At 39.6% G+C, this 21,288-nt stretch overlaps 1 protein-coding gene across 21 annotated transcripts in view; it reads left to right on the top strand.

Annotated features, from left to right (window-relative positions):
• Positions 1-21,288, top strand: part of LOC101398151 (solute carrier family 28 member 3-like) — an 80,886-nt gene that overhangs the window by 23,526 nt on the left and 36,072 nt on the right. For 6 of the 21 annotated variants that reach the window (XM_087444340.1, XM_087444337.1, XM_087444353.1 and 3 more), the window contains 3 exons: positions 3,009-3,135; positions 5,037-5,127; positions 5,858-6,116. The exons of 5 other annotated variants lie outside the window; for them this stretch is intronic. The gene's annotated coding sequence lies outside the window, so the exon portion shown is untranslated. Of the gene's footprint in view, positions 1-3,008; positions 3,136-5,036; positions 5,128-5,857; positions 6,117-13,566; positions 13,713-21,288 lie in introns of those variants that run through there. 10 more of the 21 variants (XM_087444345.1, XM_087444343.1, XM_087444354.1 and 7 more) reach the window with 6 other exon arrangements.

Raw genomic sequence — 21,288 nt, 5'->3', positions numbered from 1 at the left:
ATATGTTTTTTAATAAAAAGTTTTTTTATTTTAACAAATTAGAAAACTTATTTTTAAAAGGCTCAAGAGGTTTAATGCCCTATACAATGGGAACCACTTTTGCTTTTGGATGCTCTGAGCCAACCTCCAATGGTTTCCTTCAAACACACACACATAACATTTGCACACAGCATCATATGTGGACCGCCTGTTATTGGGGTTTGTGTCTGTGTGATTGACTCTTCCAGGTGGAATCTGATGACTGTATGTATGTTGTACCTCTGAGTGATTAACCTGTCACACCACAGAAATCACTCACTGCTGTGTGAACACAGTAAATATGAAAACCCCAACCCTCTCAAATATAATTAGGAGATGAGGGAAGTATAGATGATGTTTCTGTGGAGGGAAAAACTGAAAGGAAGAACTGGAACTTGCAGAAGCAGGATAGTCATAGACCAGTTTAGAGAAAATGGACTTCCGATGTCATAGTACCTGTTCCAATTGTTTCTATAATTATCCTTCTATTAGCCAGCTATTGCCGTAATAGTGTTGTATAACAGAACACCCCAAAACTCGTCACTAATGTGTCTGTGTGTAGGCAGATCTAGGCTGAGCGTGCACTCAAAGAGGCATATGTCGTTGTACAGGAAGAACTCAGGCATGTGCTCTGGGGGAAGGAGGTTTGACTCCAAGCTGTACACTGGGTCCCTTTATCCTCTCTGGCACAGGGGACTGCTAGGGCATGTTCTTCTCTTAGCCATGACAGAAGCACAAGAGGGCAAGTTCAACCAGGAAAACACATTTTAATCTGCTTTTCTTCTGCTAACAGCCCATTGGCTAAAGCAGATCAAATAACCCAGGCCCAAGTCAAGTGTCAGGGAAGTCCATTCTGCCTCTCCTGGGAGTTGCTGCAAAGTTACAGGCAGAGGCATGGATGCAGGGAGGGGTGAAGAATTGCAGCAAATAGCTCAATCTACTAGAGTCCTCTTTGGATCCTAAAGCCAATGAGGGAGTCCTCCTGTACAGCATCTTTACTTGATGTTTTATGAAATAACTCATTCACATCCATTTAATCATTCTTTCAGTTATTGATTTCTTGTATTCAGTAAACAAAAATGTATTGAATGGGTCAGGAAGAAATAGGACAGGGGTGAATAAAAGTCACATTTCTAACGTGGGTTTAAGAAAGAAAAACTGAAGAAGTAGAGGTTTAGGTAGAAGAGGGGGAACTAAATAGCATCCAGATGAAAGCTGAGACCAGCTTTGTCACACATTAGCATCCTTAGCTTTTGGGACCATGACGGAGAACACTCGAAGAACAAAGACCCTGCTACTTTGTCCAACCAAGTCAGTCTCTTAAAAATGAATTTGACAAGACAGTGGTTAGAAATGTACCACTTGCTCACCAAGAGTTTGATTGAATTCGAGAAATTTGAAATTAAGGAAATTTAGTGCGTCCTCAAAGGTATCACATCTTCTACCTGAATGAGAATTTGGTGGATTCATTGTTTCTGTGTGTGTAGTGAGACATTAGGCCTCACCCAAAGGAGAGGTCTGACCTTTCTCCCTAATCAACTTCCACACTCTTGGAATTTCCCAAGAGGTAGGAAGGGCTTTGCTATCCATCATGGCCCCTGCTACCACAGCTGATAGTCTGTGCTAAGGAAATGACTCAGGGTTGTGTGGCCACACCCTGCAGGTTTAGGGTGGGGACTGGCAAAGGCAGAAGGACAACCTTGTGTTTAGAGGTTGGGCGTTTGGGGCCACATGATATCGGTAGACCTCTGGGGAATTTTTTATGCTCGGCCTGGCCAAGGTCTCTACTGGTTAGTTTCTGGACACTGAAGATGAGCAATTCTAGTACCGAATTTGAACAGATGCAGCAGGAAGAAACCTTTCTCAGATTCTTCTCATAAGGGAGTCACTGGATCTCGGATGAGTTGCTGAAATGAAAGGAATGGATTAAAGCAAATTAGAAAAAAAAAAAGTATTGAAGACTACTGCCAGCTCAAAAATAGGTGAATCTCAGAAACTTGTCGGGAGGTAGCCAGAAGGCAACATGAGAAGGTGTTTTTCAGAGAGCCAGCTTGCTGAAAGCAGCCACCTTCACACAGGTCTGCCCAGCAATTTGTTCTCCTGTCTTGTTCTTGCATTTACAAAACTCTTCTGTTAATACTTTATTTCACTGTTGTTTTTATTTAAGAAGACAAATATTTCTTTTGAGAAGAAATGGCCATCTGTATTAAGTTGTTAACTTCAAAGTACTTTACACTGAAGTGTTTTTGCCCAGATGAATATGTGTAACGCAAGAGGTGTGTGGTTCTGGAGCTTCACCTATATCTTACAGACACCCGAGACAGTGACGGCCAGTGCTTAAAGGAAGACTGGTTGTTCTTCTACTAGAGCTTCGAATCTGTTCACATTGGGTGAATCTGAGCACACTTTAAGTTTTGCATTGCTTTTTAAACAATCACTATAATGGTGTATGTTACTACTTAAACTTTTTTTTTTCATGAACATATACCATATTTGAAAAAGCAATGGCCCCTAATGCTGACTTGTAAATAATTCTGATTAACTGGATACTGTTTCATTGCAGGTTGTGTTCCTGTTATAAATCTTATTGCTGTTTTAGGATGGATTGCACCCATAAGGGCAATTTCTCAGAAATAGCCACAAAGCTGCCAAGCCAAGCTAGATAGTATATGTTCCTCAGACTTTATCTCCCCTGGCTTTTTGTAAACACAAAGATGAGGCCCCCATGGTAATCAGACTACCCTACTCAAAACAGGAGGGCACATGCTTGTGATTCCATAGTCTGTAGGATTTTTAGACCATGTTAGTGGCTTCCACACTGCTCAAAAAATGCAAAATATCTTGGCTGCCATGTATCTGCATACTGTCTCATTGTGCATAAGAGTGGCTCAACCCAGATTTGGGGGAAAGAAGTGTTGAGTGGTCTACTAATTGGATGGAGGCAAAATGCATCTCTTTTTTCCTCACTTTAATGCATTGTTAATTCCTAGAACATTTGAGGAATCCAAGAAATATTTGGGAAAGTGTGGTAAGGATTAAATAACTAAGGTGATAACCATGACAAGCAGTTCAGTCCCACTATGACAAAGGTTAACAAGGAAGCAATGATTGACTTTGGTAAGTAGATTTCTGACCTTCACCTTTGTTGTATAGTAATGTCTTTGTTAACTTTGCTGAGGCTGGAGCACAGTTGTTGGAGGAGGAGGGCTGAGATTGTCCTGACTCTGTCTTGCCTCACATTCCCTTCACTCCCTGGGTTCTGTGACCCTGGCCCTTTCACCAGTAAGCCTCTTCTCAAATACTCAGCTGGGCAAGAAACTTGAAAATATTATGCTGATCAAAAGAAGCCAGTCACAAAAGACCATATTTTGAATTGTTCTATTTATATGAAATGTTAAAGAATAGGCAAATCTATAGAGACAGAAAGTAAATTAGTGGTTGCTTAGCCTTGGGAGAAATTGAGAGTAACTGCTAAAAGGGTACAGGGTTTTCTTTTGGGGTGATAGAAGTATTTTAAAATCAATCGTGGGCCGGCCCTGTGGCTTAGCGGTTAAGTGCGCGCACTCCGCTGCTGGCAGCCCGGGTTCGGATCCCGGGCGCGCACCGACGCACTGCTTCTCCGGCCAGGCTGAGGCCGCGTCCCACATACAGCAACTAGAAGGATGTGCACCTATGACATACAACTATCTACTCGGGCTTTGGGGGAAAAATAAATAAATAAAATTAAAATCAATCGTGGTGATGGTTGCACAACTCTGTGAATATACTAAAAACCACTGAATTATACACTTAATTTGGGTGAGTTGTGTGGTATGTGAATTATATCTCAATAAAGCTGTTATTAAAAAAAAGAAATCCAGTTGATGAGAAGGTGGCCTTGTATAGTAGTTAAGCACATGGACTTCAGTGCTAGAGAGATTTGGGTTTAAATCCTGACTGTACCATGGATTAGCTGTGTGATACTGAGCATGCTACCCATTTCCTCATCCTTAATATGGGGGAAATAATAGTATCTGAATAAGAGGATCCTGGTGAGGATTAATGGGATCATACATTGGAAGCCCTTAGTGCAGTACGCAGATATCGCAAGCACTCAAGTAGCTATTTTTAAATGGTTTCTTTTCCCTTGGACTCTCTTGGCCCTTTGTTTATCAAGGCTCTGAGTGGTATGACATTGATTGCTGTAAACTTTCCTGCTGGATGGTAAGCCTTTTGCAAGTGCAGACTTCCTTCAGTTGATCTTAACTTAGCTTTTAACATCAACTCTTACACTCTGTAGGTACTAAGTATGTATCTGAGGAATTGAATATGCTTGGCTTCTACACTAGATTGGAAGCTTCTTGAGGATAAGTACCATGCCTTGTGTTTGTACCCTACAGGATCTACTTCAGTAACGGAAACAAATAGGCCATAGGAAATAGGTGTTGTTTTTATCATCAAGTTCTTTTAATCATCGGGCAAATGAAATTTCTAATTCTTTAAAATAGATGAGTTTCAGGATGCAACCAACAACATTTCTTGCCTCCCTCTCTCCATTCTTGCTGGCCATCAGTGTTCTAATTTTGTATTGTGTTCAGGGGGAATCTTGGTCAGCCTATACCAATCCTTGTATTTCCATTCTCCATCCCAGAGATCCATTTAGGAAGATGTAAGTGATGCATTCTGGCTAATGAGATGTGAAGGGAAGTCTGAGGAAGTTTTCTTTCTTCTCAAAAAGCGATAAACAAGGGGAGAGGGGCCCTTTTCTGTCTTTGGTTGTTGCAGCTTGGGGTGGTGATGTTTGGGGATGGAGCAGACAGCATGGCTCAGGGGAAGACAGGCTAAGGAAGGTACAGGAGCTAAATGGAAAGACTGTGGGTTTTTAATGAAGTGTTAGCCACTAAAGTAGCCAACACTGGATTTCCAAACTTGTTATGTGAGATAATAAAGCCCCATCTTTTCTCAAGCATTCTGTTTGTCATTTCTGTTGCTTGTCCCTGGAAGTTTCCTGATGTTTGCTCCTCCCACTTCCCTTTTAGGTAAATCCTCCAGGTGGGAGCATTGATAGGAAAGGTGGAGGAATTATAAACCATGGGCTGAGGAAGCCCTGAGGAATCCATAAATAACCAGGTATTATTCTTTATCAATTATGTATGATTCGTACCTCACCTATTTTGAACATTTAGAAGAAGTTCTTATGTTTCCCAGCCTATCACAGCCTCACTTTTCTGATGGGGGGAAAAACCCAAAAACCAAAAAACTGACAACTACCTGATCATACATACAAGGTGGGAAAATAACATATTTTCGTAAGAGTAAAAATAGATGTATGCAGTAGTCACAAGGGAGAAGTGTGCATCTGGCCTTAGGTAAGCTTTGGCTGCTGTGGCCAACAGTGATGTCAGACAGTCAAGAAGGGACACTTATGTAGGCGCTCAAACCAGGGAGGAGAAGGTTCTTTGGTCAATAGGAGGGAACGCCTCAGAGTGCTGCAGGAGAATGCACATGAGTAGAAAGTGAAAGAAGAGGGAAACTTAGGGCACTTGGCGTAGCACCTGCCTTCCTGGAGGAGGAGCGGGTGGTCTGGCTGAGTCCCGCACTCTTTGCAAAGCTTGGCTCCAGAGCAGGAGGCACAGTCCTCTGTACAGTTCTCACAGCTGCCACTCCTCACTGAGGGCCACGTGCCTTGGGGCCAGAGGAGATGCAACCAGATATACGCCTAGAAACCCAGGGAAGAAGGCACATCAGACAGTTGTCATGTGTTTGGTCTAACAGCACAGGCATCCATGCAGAGAACTGATGCTCATGGCAGATTCTTTAACTGCTCCAGTGACCGAAGTATCTGTAACACTTGTTTCAGGCTTCCCGAAATATGAATTAGTGATGCTGTCTTCCAAGATGAGTTCGTGTCTAGAAAGGAAATTGACAACAGCAGGCTTTTGCCCTGTTTCTTTTACTTTCTGATGTTCATGCAGATCACTTTGGGTCTTCCCTTTGCCCAGTTGTTCAGTCCATTACCACCTTTGTCTTCTTCCTGGCGTACAGCAGTTATACATGCACAGCTCGATGGAGTCTATTCTTCCGCTTCTCGAAGCCTGTCTTGTTAGGACACTAACAAGGTAGGAACTCTCCCTCCCAACCCCACCTTTAACGGACGGTCCATCTATTTATTTTTCATTGAAAAAATCAGCATCATTATTAAACGACACAATTTTAAAAATCACTCTGAACTCCAAAATTCAAAGAAAATTTCCTCAATTTTTGTGTGTAAACTTTTATATTTTGTATGAGTTGAATTATGGCACACCTATCATTTTAACTTATGTTGCTTTTGCATCCCATCTCACTACATATTAACACTACACGTTTCACCGTAATGATCACTGTAATGGGAATATAACATTCTTTTTTTTATTGAAGTGTAGTTGACATACAATATTGTATTAGTTTCAGGTGTACGACATAGTGATTTGACATTATATACATTATGAAATGATCACCCTGATAAGACTAGTAACCATCTGTCATACAAAGTTATTACAATATTGTTGATTATATTCCCTATACTGTACATTACATCCCTGTGGCTTATTTATTTTATGATTGGAGCTTTGTACCTCTTAATCCCCTTGACCTATTTTGCCCTTCCTTTCACCCCCGCCCCCTGCCAGGCAACCAACAATTTGTTCTCTGTATCTACGAGTTTGTTTCTGTTTTGTTTGTTTGTTTGTTTTTTAGATTCCACATATAAGTGAAATCATATGATATTTTTCTTTCTCTGTCTGACTTGTTTCACTTAGCATAACACCCCCTAGATCCATCCATGTTGTTGCAAATGGCAGGATTTCATTCTTTTTTTATGGCTGAATAATATTCCATTGTGTATACGTACTGCATCTTTATATACTCATCTGCTGATGGACACCTAAGTTGTTTCCATATCTTGGCTATTGTGAATAATGCTGCAATGAACATACGGGTGCATATATCAAGTGTTTTTGTTTTCTTTGGATAAATACACAGAAATGGAATTACTGGCTTGTATGGTAGTTCTATTTTTAATTTTTTGAGTAATCTCCATACTGTTTCTCATAGTGGTTGCACCAATTTACATTCTCACCAACATTGCATGAGGGTTCCTTTTTCTCCACATCCTCACTAATGCTTGTCATTTCTTGTCTTTTTGAGAACAGCCATTCTGACAGGTGTGAGATGATATCTCCTTGTGGTCTTGATTTGCGCACGCTCCGCTGCTGGCAGTCCTGGTTCAGATCCTGGGCGTGCACCAACGCACAGCTTGTCAGGCCATTCTGTGGCAGCATGCCACATAAAGTGACATGTGAGCTCTGCCATGTTGAGTGGCATGTTGAGCAATAGCTCAACCTGTGACGTTGAGCTTTTTTTCATGTGTCTCTTGGCCATCTGTATGTCTTCCTTGGAAAAATGTCTATTCAGGTCCTCTAACCATTTTTTAATCAAATTGCTTTTTTTTTTTTTTTTTTAAATTTTTTGTTTATTGCAGTAACATTGGTTTATAACATTGTAAAAATTTCAGGTGTACATCATTTTACTTCTATTTCTGCATGGACTACATCATGTTCACCACCAAAATACTAATTACAACCCATCACCACACACATGTACCGAATTATCCCTTTCACCCTCCTCCCTCCCCCCTTCCCCTCTGGTAACCACCAATCCAATCTCTGTCCCTATGTATTTGTTTATTGTTGTTATTATCTACTACTTAATGAAGGAAATCATACGGTATTTGACCTTCTCCCTCTGACTTATTTCACTTTGCATTATACCCTCAATGTCCATCCATGTTGTCACAAATGGCTGGATTTCGTCGTTTCTTATGGCTGAGTAGTATATATACCACAGCTTCTTTATCCATTCGTCCCTTGATGGGCACTTAGGTTGCTTCCAAGTCTTGGCTATCGTGAATAAGGCTGCAATGAACACAGTGGTGCATGTACCTTTGCAAATTGGTGTTTTCAAGTTCTTTGGATAAATACCCAACAGTGGAATAGCTGGATCATATGGTAGTTCTATCGTTGATTTTTTGAGGAATCTCCATACTGTTTTCCATAGTGGCTGCACCAGTTTGCACTCCCACCAGCAGTGTATGAGAGTTCCCTTCTCTCCACATCCTCTCCAACACATGTTGTTTCCTGTCTTGTTAATTATAGCCATTCTGACGGGCGTGAGGTGATATCTCATTGTAGTTTTGATTTGCATTTCCCTGATAGTTAGTGATTTTGAACATCTTTTCATGTGTCTGTTGGCCATCTGTATATCTTCTTTGGAGAAATGTCTGTTCAGGTCTTTTGCCCATTTTTTAATTGGGTTGGTAGTTTTTTTGTTGTTGAGATGCATGAGTTCTTTATATATTTTGGAGATTAAGCCCTTATCGGATGTATGGTTTGCAAATATCTTCTCCCAATTGTTAGGTTGTCTTTTCGTTTTCTTGATGGTTTCCTTTGCTGTGCAGAAGCTTTTTAGTTTGATGTAGTCCCATTTGTTTATTTTTTCTATTGTTTCTCTTGGTCAGATGTGGTGTTTGAAAAGATGTTGCTAAGACCGATGTTGAAGAGCGTACTGCCTATGTTTTCTTCTAGAACTTGCACAGTTTCAGGTCTTACATTCAAGTCTTTAATCCATTTGGAGTTAATTTTTGTGTATGGTGTAAGGTAAGGATCTACTTTCATTTTTTTGCATATGGCTATCCAGTTTTCCCAACACCATTTGTTGAAGAGACTTTCTTTTCCCCATTGTATGGTCTTGGCTCCTTTGTCAAAGATTAGCTGACCATAGATGTGTGGGTTTATTTCTGGGCTTTCGATTCTATTCCATTGATCTGTGTGTCTGTTTTTGTGCCAGTACCATGCTGTTTTGGTTACTATAGCTTTGTAGTATATTTTGAAATCAGGGAGTGTGATACCTCCAGCTTTGTTCTTTTTTCTCAGGATTCCTTTAGCTATTCGGGGTCTTTTGTTGTTCCATATAAATTTTAGGATTCTTTGTTCTATTTCTGTGAAAAATGTTGTTGGAACTTTGATAGGGATTGCATTGAATCTATAGATGGCTTTAGGAAGTATGGACATCTTAACTATGTTAATTCTTCCAATCCAAGAGCACGGAATATCTTTCCATTTCTTTGTGTCTTCTTCAATTTCTTTGAGAAATGTTTTATAGTTTTCGTGGTACAGATCTTTCACCTCTTTGGTTAAGTTTATTCCTAGGTATTTACTTCTTTTTGTTGCAATTGTAAATGGGATGGTATTCTTAATTTCTCTTTCTGCTACTTCGTTGTTAGTGTACAGAAATGCAACTGATTTTTGTATGTTGATTTTGTATCCTGCAACTTTACCATATTCGTTTATTACTTCTAAAAGTTTTCTGGTGGATTCTTTAGGGTTTTCTATATATAAAATCATGTCATCTGCAAATAGTGACAGTTTCACTTCTTCCTTTCCAATTTGGATCCCTTTTATTTCTTTCTCTTGCCTGATTGCTCTGGCTAGGACTTCCAATACTATGTTAAATAGGAGTGGTGACAGTGGGCATCCTTGTCTGGTTCCTGTTCTTAGAGGGATAGCTTTCAGTTTTTCACCATTGAGGATGATATTAGCTGTGGGTTTCTCATATATGGTCTTTATTATGTTGAGGTACTTTCCTTCTATACCCATTTTATTCAGAGTTTTTATCATAAATGGATGCTGGATCTTGTCAAATGCTTTCTCTGCATCTATTGAGATGATCATGTGATTTTTGTTCTTCATTTTATTAATGTGGTGTATTACGTTGATTGATTTGCAAATGTTAAACCATCCCTGCATACCTGGAAGAAATCCCACTTGATCATGGTGTATAATCTTTTTAACGTATTGTTGTATGCGATTTGCTAGTATTTTGTTGAGGATTTTCGCATCGATGTTCATCAGTGATATTGGCCTGTAATTTTCTTTTTTTGTGTTGTCCTTGTCTGGTTTTGGTATCAGGGTAATGTCAGCTTTGTAGAATGAGTTAGGGAGCTTCCCCCCCTCCTCAATTTTTTGGAAGAGTTTGAGAAGGATAGGTATTAAGTCTTCTTTGAATGTTTGGTAGAATTCACCAGGGAAGCCGTCTGGTCCTGGACTTTTATTTTTGGGGAGGTTTTTGATTACTGTTTCGATCTCCTTACTGGTGATTGGTCTATTCAAATTCTCTACTTCTTCTTGATCCAGTTTTGGAAGGTTGTATGATTCTAAGAATTTATCCATTTCTTCCAGATTGTCGAATTGGTTGGCATATAGCTTTTCATAGTATTCTCTTATAATCTTTTGTGTTTCTGAGGTGTGTGTTGTAACCTCTCCTCTTTCATTTCTGATTTTACTTATTTGTGCCTTCTCTCTTTTTTTCTTGGTGAGTCTAGCTAAAGGTTTGTCTATTTTGTTGATCTTTTCAAAGAACCAGCTCTTGGTTTTATTAATTTTTTCTATTGTTTTTTTGGTCTCCATTTCATTTATTTCTGCTCTGATTTTTATTATTTCCCTTCTTCTACTGATTTTGGGCTTTGTTTGTTCTTCTTTTTCCAGTTCCTTTAGGTGCATTGTTAGATTGTTTATTTGAGACTTTTCTTGTTTGTTGAGATAGGCCTGTATTGCTATAAACTTCCCTCTTAGAACCGCTTTTGCTGTATCCCATAAATTCTGGCATGTCGTATTTTCATTTTCATTTGTCTCCAGGTATTTTTTGATTTCTTCTTTGATTTCTTCGTTAACCCAGTCGTTGTTCAGTAGCATTTTGTTTAATCTCCATGTATTTGTGGCTTTTCTGATTTTCTTCCTATAGTTGATTTCTAGTTTCATACCGTTGTGGTCAGAAAAGATGCTTGGTATTATTTCAATCTTCTTAAATTTATGGAGACTTGTTTTGTGGCCTAATATGTGATCAATCCTGGAGAATGTTCCATGTGCCTTTGAAAAGAACGTGTATTCTTCAGTTTTTGGATGGAATGCTCTGTATATATCTACTAGGTCCATCTGTTCTAGTGTGTCGTTTAAGGCCAATGTTTCCTTATTGATCTTCTGTTTGTATGATCTATCCGTTGGTGTAAGTGGAGTGTTAAAGTCCCCTACTATTATTGTGTTACTGTCTATTTCTGTTTTTATGTCTGTTAATAATTGCTTTATATATTTAGGTGCACCTACATTGGGTGCGTAGATATTTACAAGTGTTATATCCTCTTGTTGGATTGTTCCCTTGATCATTATGTAATGCCCTTCTTTGTCTCTTTTTGCAGTTTTTGTTTTAAAGTCTATTTTGTCTGATATGAGTACTGCTACCCCAGCTTTCTTTTCATTGCCATTTGCGTGGAGTATCTTTTTCCATCCCTTCACTTTCAGTTTGTGAGTGTCTTTAGGTCTGAAGTGTGTCTCTTGTATGCAGCATATATATGGGTTTTGTTTTTTTATCCAGTCAGCCACCCTATGCCTTTTAATTGGAGCATTTAGTCCATTGACGTTTAAAGTAGCTATTGATAAGTATGTACTTATTGCCATTTTTTAACTTTTTTTTTTTTTTCCCCTCAGTGTTTTAGTAGTCCTTCTCTGTTCCTTACTTCTTCTATACAGAATTGATGGTCACTTTAGTTTGACCTCTGTCTGAAAGCTGTACTCTTTAACTACCCTCCTCCCTCCTTTTATGTTTTTTATATCATATCTAACCTCTTTTTTGTGCATTTGTATCCATTACGTTCTAATCGTGGAAATAGATAATTTTTCCTATTTGTGGTCTTCTCTTTTCCCCTTAAATCAGTCCCTTTAACATTTCTTGTAACACTGGTTTCTTGGTGACAAACTCCTTTAATTTTTGCTTATCTGGGAAAATTTTGATCTCTCCTTCCATTTTGAACGATAACCTTGCTGGGTAGAGTATTCTTGGCTGTAAGTTTTTTCCTTTTAGCACTTTAAATATATCATGCCATTCTCTTCTAGCCTGTAAGGTTTCTGCTGAGAAGTCAGCTGATAGCCTTATGGGGTTTCCTTTGTATGTAACTTGACATTCTCTTGCGGCTTTTAGGATTCTCTCTTTATCTTTAATTCTGGACATTTTGATTATGATGTGTCTTGGTGTGGGCCTCTTTGGTTTATCTTGTTTGGGGCTCTCTGTGCCTCCTGTACCTGGATGTCTGTTTCCTTCCTTAGGTTAGGGAAGTTTTCATCTATTATTTCTTGAAATAGATTCTCTGCCCCCTTGTCTCGCTCTTCTCCTTCCGGGACACCTATAACACAGATGTTAGTGCGCTTGATGTTGTCCCAGAGGTCCCTTAGACTGTCCTCACTCTTTTTAATTCTTTTCTCTTTTACCTCTTCACCTTGGGTAATTTCTTCTAGTCTTTCTTCCAGCCCACAGATCCGTTCTTCTGTATCCTCTACTCTGCTTTTGAGTCCCTCTAATGAATTTTTCATTTCCAGTATTGTATTCTTCATTTCTGATTGGTTCTTTTTTATATCTTCCATTTCTTTGTTGACATTCTCACTGAGTTCATCTATTCTTCTCCCCAGATCAGTGAGCATCGTTAACACTCTTAGTTTGAACTCTCTGTGGGGTAGGTTGCTCATTTCTGTTTCACTTAGTTCCTTTTCTGGGGTTTTGTCCTGTTCCCTTACTTGGAATGTATTCTTTAGCCTCCTCATTTTGCCTCTTTCCCTGTGCCTGTGTCTACGTATTAGGTCGGTCAGCTACGTCTCCTGCTTTTGGATAGGTGACCTTATGTAAGTGATGCCTTAGGAGGCTTCCAGTGTGCTTCCCTCAGTTCTCAATGTTCCAGGGGTGGCCCCTATGTGGGCTACGTGTGTCCTTCTATTGTGGCCTATTAGCTCTCCCTATGCGCCCAGGGAGGCTGAGTTATGCTCCTGGCCAGCTGTTGTAATGCTCAGCTGCTTGTAGTTGTTGTGGGCCCTTCAGTCTCTTTATCAGGTGTGGGGAGCCCCAGCACAGTTGGCTGTAAGTTCTAATACCACATTTGTGTTGCAGTATTTCTTTTAAGTGAGTAGGCCCCCAGTGTGGCAGGTTGTTAGGCTCAGGGCCTTACAATTGCTGTAAACCTCTAGCCTATTAGGTCTCTTGTCAGCTCTCAGAGGATTGCAGCTGGGTGGGGCTGCCCTCAGGCACAGGAGCACCCAATTGTTTCAGGCTTTGGAAGGTGGGGCAAACCTCCTATGTGGGTCTTTGAGAAGCACAAGTCTTCTGCAGCTGACAAGCCCTGTTGCCCACAGGTCCACACACACAGTCAACACAGTCCTGCCCCGTGTGCATGCCCCGACCTCCCCAAGCGGACCCAGTCTCTCCACGGCGGGAGCCCCACACACTCCGCCACCACCCCACACTCTCCACCCGCTCCTTGTGCACACCCTGCCCCGCTCAAGTCGGCTCAGTTGCCAGGCTGCAGAGAATCCAGTCACCAATCTATGCAGGCCCACACGTTGCCTGAGGGCTTGTTGTTGGGTGGGGCCAGTCTCTAGGGTGGGCTGCCTGCCCTGGCTGAGCTGGATTAAATCGGTGCTCTAGCGGGTGGAGCAGACCCTGGGCTAGCAGGTCTCAGGGAAAACTCCAATGGCGTCTGTGTCAGCACGCTCAGACCAGGCCACAACAATGGCCGTCACCAATGTCCCAGTCCCTGGAGAGGTCTCACCCCTCACCGAGATGCACTCAGGGCCTATTAGGTGAGTCTCTTGTCACCGAAGCACTGTGTACCTTTCTTTCTGGTGATTTTAGGATGCTTTCTGGAATGGGTGAGTTTGTGTGCGGGCCCTTTAAGAGCCAGTTTTAGTTTCTTTGTGAACCGGGTTTTCTGGGGGTGCTACCCAATGCTTTAGTAGCAGGCAAGGTCAGATATTATGCCACTGGTGTCGATTGTGCTGGGTCCACAAAATGCCCACAGCAGGGGCGCTCCCCAGCTCAGGACCCCGCGCCTCCAGGGAGGGTGCGTACCTGTGAGCTGCTCCCGGTGGCCGTGACGCTGACGGCTTGTGAAGGCGGCGTTTTTCCTCTCCAGAAGGGAGTCTCTGCCTCTTCTACCCCAGTTAGGATTGTCCGTTGTTGCAGGAGTTCCTCTCATCCAGTTTTCAGTTCTGTCTCAGGGGTAATTTTTCCACGAGTAGTTGTAAATTGGCTGTGTCCACGGGAGGAGGTGAGTTCAGAGTCTGCCTACGCCGCCATCTTGACTCCGCCTCTCAATCAAATTGTTTTATGATATTGAGTTGTGAATTCCTTATATATTTTGGATATTAACCACTTATTGGTTATATCATTTGCAAATATCTTCTCTCATTCAGTAGGTTACCTTTCCTTTTGTTAATTGTTTCCTTCACTTTGCAAAAGCTTTTTTTTTTTTTGTGAGGAAGATCAGCCCTGAGCTAACATCCATACCAGTCCTCCTCTTTTTGCTGAGGAAGACTGGCCCTGAGTTAACATCCGTGCCTATCTTCCTCCACTTTATGTGGCATGCTGCCACAGCATGGCCTGACAAGCTGTGCGTTGGTGCACGCCCAGGATCTGAACCAGGACTGCCAGCAGCGGAGCGTGCGCACTTAACTGCTATGTCACGGGGCCGGCCCCTGCAAAACTTTTTAATTTGTTGTAGACCCATTGGTTTATTTTTGTTTTTGTTGCCCTTGCCTGAGGAGACATATCCAAAAAAATATTGCTAAGATTTATGTCAAAGCGTTTACTATGTTTTCTTCTAAGAGTTTTATGGTTTCAGGTCTTACATTTAAGTCTCTAATTCATTTTGAGTTTATTTTTGTATATAGAGTAAAAAAGTTGTCCAATTTCATTCTTTTGCATGTATCTGTCCAGTTTTCCCAACACCATTTATTGAGGAGACTGTCTTTTCCTCATTGTGTATTTTGCCTCTTTTGTTGTAGACTAATTGGACATACCGGTTTGGGTTCATTTCTGGACTCTTCATTCTATACCATTGATCTGTGTGTCTCTTTTTGTGCCAGTACCATACTGTTTTGATTACTGTAGCTTTGTGGTATAGTTTGAAATCAGGGAGCGTGATACCTCCAGCTTTATTCTTCTTTCTCAAGATTGCTTTGGCTATTTGGAATCTTTTGTGGTTTCATACAAATTTTAGGATTATTTGTTCTATTTCTGTGAAAAATTTCATTGGCGTATTAATAGGGATTGCATTGAATCTGTAGATTGCTTTGGGTAATATGGATATTTTAACAATATTAATTCTTTCAGTCCTTTAGCACAGTATATCTTTCCATTTATTTGTGTCATCGTCAATTTCTTTCATCAGTGTCTTATAGTTTCCAGAGTATAGGTCTGTAACCTCCTTGGTTAAATTTATTCCTAGGTATTTTATTCTTCTTGATGTAATTATAAATGGGATTATTTGTTAATTTCTCTTTCTGATAGTTCATTATTAGTGTATAGAAATGCAACCAATTTCTGTGTATTTATTTTGTATCCTGCAACTTTATTGAATTCATTTATTAGTTCTAATACTTATTTGGTGGAGTCTTTAGGGTTTTCTATATATAGTATCGTGTGATCTGCAAATAGTCACAGTTTTACTTCTTCCTTTCCAATTTGGATGCCTTTTTTTCTTGTTCCTGTCTGATTACTGTAGCTAGGACTTGGAAAACTATGTTGAATAAGAGTGGCAAGAGGGGGCATCCTTGTCTTGTTCCTGATCTTAGAGGAAAAGCTTTCAGCTTTTCACCATTGAGTATGAGGCTAGCTGTGGGTTTGTCGTATATGGCTTTTATTATGTTGAAGTATGTTCCCTCTATACCCACTTTGTTGAGGGTTTTTATCATAAATGGATGTTGAATTTTGTCAGGTGCTTTTTCTGCATCTATTGATATGATTGTATGATTTTTATCCTTTGTTTTGTTAATGTGGTGTATCATGTTGATTGATTTCTGGATAGTGAACCATCCTTGAATCCCTGGAATAGATCCCACTTGATCATGGTGTATGATCCTTTTAGTGTGTTGTTGAATTTGGTTTGCTAATATTTTATTGAGGACTTTTGCATCTGTGTTCATCAGGGATATTGGCCTGTAATTTTCTTTTTTTGGAATGTCTTTGTCTGGTTTTGGTATCAGGGTAATGCTGGTCTCATAGATTGAGTTTGGGAGTGATCCTTCATCTTCAATTTTTTGGAATAGTTTGAGAAGGATAGGTATGAACTCTTCTTTAAATGTTTGGTACGATTCACCTATGAAGCCATGTGGTCCTGGACTTTCGTTTTTTGGTATTTTTTTGATTATTGATTCAATTTCATTACTAGTAATAAGTCTGTTCAGATTTTCTGTTTCTTTGTGAATCAGTCTTAGAAGATTGTATGTTTCTAGGAATTTATCCATTTCTTCTAGGTTGTCCAATTTGTTGGCATATAGTTGTTTATAGTAATCTCTTATGGTCCTTTGTCTTTCTGTGGTGTTGCTTGTGATTTCTCCTCTTTCATTTCTGATATTGTTATTTAATCTGTGTCTCTTTTTGTTCCAGATGAGTCTGGCTAATAGTTTATCAATTTTGTTTATCTTTTCAAAGAGCCAACTCTTAATTTCATTGATCTTTACTATTTTATTTTTAGTCTCAATTTCATTTATTTCCTCTTTGATCTTTATTATTTCCTTCCTTCTACTAACTTTAGGCTTTTTTTTCTTTTTCTGGTTCTTTTAGGTGCAAAGTTAGATTGTTTATTTGAGATTTTTCTTGTCTCTTGAGATAGGCGTGTATGACTATAAACATCTCTCTTAGAACTGCTTTTGCTGCATCCCATAGATTTTGGACCATTGTGTTTCTGTTTTCATTTGTCTCAAGATATTTTTTGATTTCCTCATTGATTCATTGGTTGTTTATTAGTATGTTGTTTAGCCTCCACATAGTTTGTGTCTTTTCCAGCTTTCTTCTTGTAATTAATTTCTAGTTTTATACTATTGTGGTCAGAAAAGATGCCTAATATGATTTCAGTCTTCTTAAATTTATTGAGATTTGTTTTGTGGCCTAACATGTGATCTATCCTGGAGAATGTTCCATGTGCATTGGAAAAGAATGTGTATTCTGTGGTTTTTGGATGGAATGTTCTGTATATATCTATTAAATCTATCTGGTATAATGTGTCATTTAAGGCCAATGTTTCCTTATTGATTTTCTGTCTGGATGATCTATCCATTGATGTAAGTGGGGTGTTAAAGTCCCCTACTATTTTTTGTAATACTGTCAATTTCTCTCTTTATGTCTGTTAATATTTGCTTTATGTATTTAGGTGCTCCTTTTTTGGGTGCATAAATATTTACAAGTTTTGTATCCTCTTGTTGGATTGTTTTCTTTATTATTATGTAATGCCCTTCTTTTTCGCTTGTTACAGTTTTTGTTTTAAAGTCTATTTTGTCTCATGTAAGTCTTGCTACCTTAGCTTTTTTTAAATTTCTTTTTGCATGGAATATCTTTTTCCGTCCCTTCACTTTCAGTTTGTGAATGTATTTAGATCTGAAGTGTGTCTCTTGTAGGTAGCGTATATATGGCTCTTGGTTTTTTATCCATTAAGCCACCCTATGTGTTTTGAATAGAGCATTTAGTCCATTTACATTTGAAGTAATTATTTAAGTAATAAGATTGTTCTTATTGCCATTTTGTTAATTGTTTTCTGGATGTTTTTGTAGTTCTTCTCTGTTCCTTTCTTCTTATCTTGCTCTTTTCCATTGTGATTTGATGACTTTCTTTAGTATTATGTTTAGATTCCTTTCTCTTTATTTTTTGTGTAACTATATTACATGTTTCTGATCTGTGGTTACCACAAGGTTCATATATAACAACCTTAACTTCTTATTATAAAAGGAGTATAACATTCTTAATTCTTAATGTTAATGCACCATGTTAATAAAATATTCCTCTAATTCAAGGAAGTTATTATTTCTGATGTTTAATTTTTATAGACGATGAAGCAATTAATTTGTTGAGTTGTTAATTTGTTGCTCTTGTTTTTTTCCTCCCCTAAATTCAGTACCAGAAATGAAGAAGGAAATAACAGGTAGACTATGTATCCCCACCTAAATTTTCTATCTTAAGTTCTCTTGTTTTGTCTAATGCACTTTAAAAGAACAGGGGAACCTCTAGAAATGTCAGGTACCAAGAGATCCTAACAAATTCTGTGACCAAGTCAATTGCTAACTTCATCATGCTTTTAAATAAGAAACATTTCTTTTCTTTTTGTTTTGGTCCCTTGAAAGCTAGTTTTTATTATAGGTCAGTGTTTGGGTCCCTGTGTTTCTCCAGAGTGTAGACACTGTGATAGGAACATGTGATGGGACTAGATCAAGTCCTGAAAACCCCTTACATAAAGATGGTCATATACATGACACAATGAATTGGCTTGGTCACTGTCACCTCTTGTCACACTCCACACTAACTTTTTGGACATGAAGTGCACAAGGTTGCAGATCCATTGCTGGTTTTATAAGAAGAATGACAAGGCTGATGTTTTCTCAAAATGTCTGTGTAGGGAAAGACACAAGAAGTGAGTCTCCTTTGAACAGGCTCATAGTATTACAGTGTTGGAAAACATCTCATGGGTAATCTGGTCTCCCTTCCCACCCAAAATAGAATCCCTTCAATTTTACATTAGCTAAATGTTGGCACCCACCCATTGCCTACCATGTGGACTTCATTCATTTATTTTTTTCTCTTAGTCCTTCGTTGACAATTGATTATCAAGACTTTCTTTGCAGACTTTCAGTGACAGGATAGCCTTAAATACTAAGGGGATATTTGAACTAAGAAATGATACTTTGTTAAAGTAACATATTAAAAATGTGTGTGAGTGAGTGTTTGTGTGCTTGTGTGTATACATGCATGAAAGAGTTTTTGACTCAGAGGTAATCACTTATTTCCCCAAGATTCTTAGATGACCACTTCTCTTTACTCCAAGATGATGATTGAGAATTCATTGTGCCTTTTGTGGAGAAACGTATTTTCTTTTTTTTGTTCTTTGGAACTAGATTTAATAATTGGTCAACCTTTTGGGTTTCTGTGTTCTTCAGAGTGGCCACTGTGGAATGCAACCTAAAGTTATCTCATCTTCATTTGTCCCAAGTCATTAAACATCAGCATAATGGAGCCACCTTCGAACTTGCTGGTTGGTCGGGTGATAAACAAGCCATCTCAGGCTAATAGACCATTAACCTGGGAAACATTAGAGCTGTTTCTCCTCTCTTTCCCTACAAGAGCATTCAATGGGCAGGCTTCTCCAGGAAGTCAGCAACTCCATGGGAAGGTTTCAAAGACATACATAACAGCTTCCATGATATCACTTAATCAATACACATCGAGATCTTGACTAAATCTTAGTAATTGCTCAGGAATCAGCATGACTCACATGGGGGAAATTAGAAAAGACGTTGTAGGGCCGGCCCCGTGGCTTAGCGGTTAACTGCGTGCGCTCTGCTGCTGGCGGCCTGGGTTCGGATCCCGGGCATGCACCGACGCACCGCTTCTCCAGCCATGCTGAGGCCTCGTCCCACATACAGCAACTGGAAGGATGTGCAGCTATGACATACAACTATGTACTGGGGCTTTGGGGGGGGGAAAATAAAAAAATTAAAAAAAAAATTCTATTAAAGAAAAAAAAAGAAAAGAAGTTGTAGCTCAGAATGTGTGATATGAATGACTCTTACACTCAGTCAGCTGTTATTGTTGGCATCTTACCATTTCCTTCTAATATCTCCTTCCTTCCTCCCTCCCTCTCTTGCCTTTCATTTCCTTCTTTCTCGCCCTGAGAGTCAGTCTGGCAGAGTTGGCTCTCTAGTCACGCCTGCCTTCAGATCCCAGCTGTGCCGCTTATGGGTAGGGTAACCATGGATACAGTAACTCTCAGAGTCCTGCTTTCTATGTCTCTAAAATGAGAGAAAATGATTCTTCTCGTATAGGACTGTTGTGAAGATTAAATGAGATAATGTGTGTAAAGTGTGCACACAGCTGCTCAGTAAATGGTAATTCTTTCTGCTTCTGTTCTCCTCTCTCCCAGTTTCCTCATTTCACCCCATTTATGAGGCTTTTGCTTTATTTTCCTCTCTCTTTCCTCTGTTCTGTACCTGGAGTGTCACCAGGAAGCATGGTTTCTATGACAGCGCTCAGGGTTAATAAGCTGCAGAGCCTTGCTGCAGAGAAAACTAGATTCAAAGGTAGGTAAATATAGATGTAGATGTAGATATAGATGACAGAGATCAATAGAGAGAGAGAGAGAGAGAGAAATGATTGTCCATCCTGCCATGCTGAGTGGTAGTTTTTTTCCTATTTAGACAGAAAAATCTGCCCAGGTTTTCCAGTAGACTGACTGACTGATGTGCTATCCCTGGGGAAATCTGTTAAGAGCTCAGTTAGCCTTGTGCAGAGCAATGCTAGTCAGGGGATTTTCACAAAAGTGGTCTCCATGACTCTTAACGTGACAGAGGCTTTCCCTGAAGGCCTTTTTAACCTGACAATCCCACTTCACCCAAGAGAGAAGGCAGCAGAGAGATGAGCAACAATTCTGTTGCTAACATCAGTCCTCACTAGTCATCAGGGAAATGCAAGTCAAAACCACAATGAGATATCACCTCACACCTGTCAGAATGGCTATTATCAAAAAGACAAGAGATAACAAGTGTTGGCGAGGATGTAGAGAAAAGGGAACCCTTGTGCACTGTTGGTGGGAATGTAAATTGGTGCAGCCACTATGAAAAACAGTATGGAGGTTCCTCAAAAAATTAAAAGTAGAACTACCATTGATCCAGCAGTCCAACTTCTGGGTATATAACTGACGGAAATGAAATCACTATGGATATCTGAGTCCCCATGCTCATTGCAGCATTATGTACAATAGCCAAGACATGGAAATAACCTGAGTGTCCATCGATGGATGAATGGATAAAGAAAATGTGTATATATAATGCAATGGAATATTATTCAGCTATTAAAAAAAAAGGAAATCCTACTGTTTGCAACAACATTGTTGAGCCTCAAGGGCATTATGCTAGGTGAAATAAATCAGGCAGAGAAAGACAAATACCACATGATCTCACTTATATGTGGAATCTAAAAAAAACCAAACTCATAGAATCAGAGTAGATTGGTGATTGCCAAGATTGGGGGTGGGGGGTGGGGAATGGGTGAAGGTGGTCAAAGGGTACAAACTTCCAGTTGTAAGATGAATAAGTTCTGGGGATGTGATGTACAGCATGGTGACTACAGTTAACAATACTGTACTGTATACTTCAAAGTTGCTAAGAGAGTAGA

This window comes from Ceratotherium simum, chromosome 20, assembly GCF_057802395.1.
Source record: "Ceratotherium simum simum isolate JZ-2026a chromosome 20, ASM5780239v1, whole genome shotgun sequence".
In the NCBI taxonomy this organism is placed as follows: Eukaryota; Metazoa; Chordata; class Mammalia; order Perissodactyla; family Rhinocerotidae; genus Ceratotherium; species Ceratotherium simum.
The sequence above is the reverse complement of the archived record's forward strand: the minus strand, read 5'-3'. Positions and strand labels throughout refer to the sequence as shown.